Source organism: Muntiacus reevesi, chromosome 8 (assembly GCF_963930625.1).
Source record: "Muntiacus reevesi chromosome 8, mMunRee1.1, whole genome shotgun sequence".
Lineage (NCBI taxonomy): Eukaryota > Metazoa > Chordata > Mammalia > Artiodactyla > Cervidae > Muntiacus > Muntiacus reevesi.
Genome location: NC_089256.1, coordinates 74,021,853 through 74,027,458, shown reverse-complemented (window position 1 = coordinate 74,027,458; position 5,606 = coordinate 74,021,853). Strand labels below are relative to the sequence as shown.

The window sequence follows — 5,606 nt, the reverse complement described above, 5'->3', positions numbered from 1 at the left end:
TTTAATTTTCATAATATTTTGAAGTCAGTTAGGTTAAAGTTGTCATCATTTACTCTCTGAAAGGGAAATAAACACAGAACAAGTTATATAACGGCTTTCAGTTTTGCCATGTATTGCTTAGACTGGTGTGGCACTGCTCCCTACAGTAAACAAGCACCTTCTTTTGCTGGAATCAGCTAAGGTTTGGTTCTGGTGGTGGTTTAGTCGCTAAGTCATGTCTGATTCTTTGCAACCCCATGGACTGTAGCCTGCCAGGCTCCTCTGTCCATGGGATTCTCCAGGCAGGAATACTGAAGTGGGTTGCCATTTCCTTCTCCAGGGGATCTTCCCAACCCAGGGATTGAACCCGGGTCCCTCTGGCAGGCAGATTCTTTACTGACTGAGCCACCAGGGAAGCATTGAAGATTTGGTTTTATCAAAATGCTTGCTGAATCAAACAATTAAGAGAAAGTCATTGAATAATCACTAGAAAATCATTTCTGGCAAATACACCACATCAAGTGCCTCTAAGATATAGACATTGGTTATACTTAAGGAAATAAAAATCTGTGTCCTTTCCTGAGGTCCCAGAGGTACCATTTTTGTCTCTTCTGGACCATTCTTCCCTCTGCATCCATCTTGTCTTCACCTTCATTTTCTCCCTAAAATTTCAGGTGATTTAAGACTAAATCCCAGGACTAAATCCAAAGCACCTTTCTTGGCTTGCAGGATCTTTATTTTTGGACTCTGAAACACCTTCCTCTGCTGCCAACTGCCTTTACATTTAAGCCTCATTAAATTTTCTCACAGTCAGACTCAAGCTAGGCCTTTTCACTGCCCTACCATGACACTCAACATTAATCCACCTAAAAAAAAAAAAAAATATGGGGAGGTTGAAGAAAGAAAGAAAAGGCTCCACTTGTGTTTTGGAGGCCTTTTTGTTTGGTTGGTTGGTTGGGTCTTTGTTTTTTGAGGGTTTTTTTTTTTGCCACAATGTGTGGCTCCTGGGATTTTAGCTTCCCAGCCAGGAATTGAACCTGGATCCTCCACAATAAGAGTGTGGATTCCTAACCACTGGACCACTAGGGAATTCTCTACACTTATTAATACAGTTGTTGCTCAGTATCCACGGGGGATAGGTTCCAGCACCCTCTTGAATACCAAAACCTGTGGATTCTCACCTCTCTTCTATAAAATGGTGTAATATTTCCATATAACCTATGTGCATCCTTCTGTATACTTTAAATCATGTCTAGATTACTTATAATACCTAATGCAATGTAAATGCTATCTAAATAGTTGTAAAGACAGTGTAAATGCTATGGAATAGCTACCAGAGCACAGCAAACTCAAGTTTTGCTTTTTAAAACTTTATATATGTATATATATATAAAATCTATAGTTGGTTGAATCTGTGGATGCAGAACCCAAAGATATGGAGGATCACCTGTCTCTACTAAGAGCTTACATACAGCAAGCACTGTATATATGGGTTTGCTGTACATACCCAATTTGTTCAACAAGCTCATGAAGTAGGTATTATTATACTCCATTTTGCTGATGAGGATACACATTTTAGTAGGATTAAGTACCTGTCTAAGGTCATACTGCTAGTAAGTGGCAGGATTAGCTTTGGAACTGAAGTCCACCTGCGAGATACTTACTCTGGCCTCTTCCGTGCTGACCCTCTCCACCCCCTATTGTCATCAGCCTTCTTCTTCAGGTTCTGCTCAGCCTCTTCTTCCTTTAGGCTTCACAGCCTCCCCCAGACTCTCACAGTAGTCTGTTTATCATCCTCTAATTATCCGTGTGCTGTGCTCAGTCGCTTCAGTTGTGTTCCACTCTTTGCAGCACCGTGGACTGCAGCCTGCCAAGTTCCTCCCTCCCTGGGATTTTCCTGGTAAGAATACTGGAGTGGGTTGCCATGCCTTCCTCCAGGGCATCTTCCTGACCCAGGGATCAAATCCATGTCTCCTGCAATGCAGGTGGATTCTTTACCTGCTGAGTCATTGGGAAAGCCCCTCTAATAATACTTAGCAGGTATTTGCTTTTAATTAAGATATAATTCACACAAAATTCATCTGTTTAAAGCATATAACAAAGTGTATGTTCACAATGTCATGGAATCATCACTACTCTTTAATTCCAGGACATTTTCATCACCCCAGAAGAAATTCCAAGACCATTAAGCAATCATTCCCCAACCCCTATTTCCTCCAACTTCTGGCAACCTGCTTTCTGTCTGTATAGATTGGTCTATTCTGGACATTTAACATAAATGGAATCATACAACATGTAGCCTTTTGTGTCTGGCCTCATTTTGCTTAGCTTAATGTTTTCAAGATTTATCCACATTGTCAGGTGTTTCAGTATTTCATTCCTTTTTATTGTTGTTGTTTAATTGTAAATTACATCAGACTCTTTTGCAACTATTTTAGGGAAGTACCACATTTTGTTTATCCATTCTTCAACTGTAATGGACATTTGGTCTGGTTTCACTATTTAGCTACTATGAATAATGCTTATATGAACATTTGTGAACTAGTTTTTGTGTAGACATATGTTTTCAAGGTTATAATCAAGTACTCTTGGTTATATAACTAGCCAAGGACTTGCCGGATCTTATGGTAACTTTATGTTTAACATCTTGAGAAAATGTCAAACTGTTTTCCAAAGTAGTTGCACTTCTTTGCATTCCCACCAGCAATGTATGAGGGTGCCAATTTCTGCACATTCTCTCCAACACTTGTTATCGTCTGTCTTTTGATTACCATCAACCTAGTAAGTATGAAGTGATTGAGCTGCATTTCCTAATGACTAATAGTAAATATTTTTCATGGTTTTATGGTCATTTTTATGTCTTCTTTGCAGAAATGTCTATTTAAATTCTTTGTTCACAGAGAGAAACTGAGTTGCCTTTTTTAGTTGTAAGAGTTACTTACATACCTGAATGTGTGGTGGTCGTATCTGACTCTTTGCAACGTGCTGGACCACCAGGCTCCTCTGTTCATGGAATTTTCCGGCAAGAATACTGGAGCGGGTTGTTCTTTCCTACTCCAGGAGATCTTCCCCAGCCAGGAGTCAAACCCCCATCTCTTGAGTCTCCTGCATTAGGGGGCAGATTCTTTACCACTGCACCACCTTATCAGACATCTGATTTGCAAATATCTTCCATTCTGTGGGAAGACTTTTCACTTTCTGGATGTATCCTTAGAAATACCAGCATTTTTAATTTTGATGAAGTTCAATTTACCTTTTCTTTTGCTAGTTGTAGTTTTGGTGACAATCTAAGAATCCATTACCTAACCTTAAGTCACAAAAGATTTACTACTGTGTTTCTTTCTAAGAGTTTTATAATTTTGGTTCTTATACTTAAATCTTTGATCTATTTTGAGCTAAGTTTTCTAAATGGTTTAGATACTTCGTTCTTTCATGTATGGATATTCAATTTTTTCAGCATCATCTGTTAAAACAAATTAACTCCAACCCCCTGCCCCCCAAAACTATTATTTTCCCCACTGAGTTGTCTTGGCCCTTAACATGTGTGGGGTTTTGTTTGTTTTTTGGTTTACACTTTCTAAATTTTTATTTTGAAATAAAATAGATTCACAGGAAGTCGAAGAGATGACAGAAAATGTGTGTTTTTAAGTAAATATTGACACATATTTGTTAAGGTGAGCTCCTTGAGGGCTAGATTTTTTGCATTCCTACCTGCATGTCTCAGACATAGTGACATGACATAGTAAACCCTCAACCAACATGTTCAATGAATGAAAAGCTGATTTGAGAATCCTACTGTCAACTTCCAAATACCAAGTGCCATAGACTTTGTTAGGTGCTGGGAAAGTTTTATATCAATTCATGATGTCACAGTCTAGTAAGTTTTTCAGGGGTCCCAGAAGTTTTCAAGAGGTCCTAGAATCTTACAGTCCTAGACTGGAATGGGACTCGGAGATCATGAAGTGAAGTGAAAGTCACTCAGTCGTGTCGACTCTTTGCAATCCCATGGACTATACAGTCCATGGAATTCTGTATAGAGATCATGAACCCTCTCATTTTCCGTTTTCCGCGAAATGCAGAGCTTAAAAGACTAAAAGGCCTGTGGCCTATCTCATGTTAATTTTCCAGAGGATCCCAGGTCTCTTTGAAATTACATTATGACTTTACAACTTAACAAAGGATTTTTTTCAGTTAGTCCTCGATAAAGCATTTTTTCAGTTAGGCCTTGATAAAGTCCTCTCCCAATGAAAGACAACAACTTCTGTTTCATACCACTCTTATCTTCTCAGATAAGTGCTATCAGAGATTAAAAAAAAAATTTTTTTCCACCCTAGCTGGGCATAATCACTCCTTTCTCTGAATTCTATAGCTATTATTTGCTCTTCCACAAATTAGCAGTTTGTTTTGTACTGCCCTATTGCTTTGGATTTTTATGTAATCTTGAATTGTTATTTGTCACAGGTTTATGTGTGAACTTCCTAAGAAGAGTACCCTAGCTAGAACCAGGGGCAAAATTTGCATTTACATTTATTATATGATATTTAGAGCTTTGTACCTAGTGGACATGCATGCAATGGATGTTTCCTGATATTATTTGTGTTTTTATATAATTCATTTTTAAAATAAGAAGCTATTAGGTTTAAAATTTCATTCTGTTTTTCCCTAGAGGTTCGGGGTGAGAGGCTGAAAGTAGTAAGTACCCTCTCTCCTTTGGACAATTGCTAGTGACCCTCTATATGTTTTTATAAAGGAATGGAGATATCAGAGGACTAATAATTAGTACACATACATATTTCAGGGCTTCTCTGGTGGCTCAGACAGTAAAGAATCTGCCTGCAACGAAGGAGACCTGGGTTCAATCCCTGGGTCAGGAAGATCCTATGGAGAAAGGAATGGCTACCCACTCCAATATTCTTGCCTGGAGAATTCTATGGACAGATGAGCCTGGCAGGCTACAGTCCATGGGATCACAAAGAGCTGGACATGCCTGAGTGACTAGCTTTCACTTTCAAGGTACATATTTAACTATTTTTTAATATTACTATTGAAAGTTTTAAAATCCTGCTAAAAGGATAAAGAAGATTTGTGGATTTCTTCTGAGAACCCAGTAAATTAAGCTATCCCTCAAGAGAACTTTGAGTTGTAGTTTTTAAATCACTGAGTCAGCAGGTAGAGAAAGGGACTTCCCTGGAGCTCCAGTGGTTAAGGCTTCCACTGCAGGTGGCACGGGCTTCAGTCGGTGGGGGGACTAAAATCCTGTGCCTCATGCAGCATGGCCAAAAATAAAAGGAGGAGGAAAAAAAAAAGAGAGAGAGTAGAGAAAGAGAGGCTGTTTATTTTATCGCAAGCTTGCTTTCCAGTTACAAGGTGGAGGAAGAAGATGGAATAATCTAGCCTCATGTTGAACAGTGTTGCAGAACATAACCATCTCACCTGGAATTGTTTAACAGAGGTAAAATAGAAAAGGTGGCTGAACAGAAGAGTTAGTATGTCTTGATAGGATATTCAGTACATGGTCTTGCACCTACTAGAACACAGTGAGCCTGTTAATGGATTCTGATAAGAATAGATTATGTGTAGATTATAGTGATTCTCTAATAACAATGAATCCAGAAAGCATTTTAGCA

General features: G+C 38.8%; 1 non-coding gene across 1 annotated transcript; it reads right to left on the bottom strand.

Annotated features, from left to right (window-relative positions):
- Positions 1 to 995: 995 nt before the first annotated feature.
- TRNAK-CUU (transfer RNA lysine (anticodon CUU)) lies at positions 996 to 1,068 on the bottom strand. Its single transcript has one exon. It is a non-coding gene; the product is annotated as a tRNA-Lys (tRNA).
- Between the last annotated feature and the right edge of the window lie 4,538 nt (positions 1,069 to 5,606).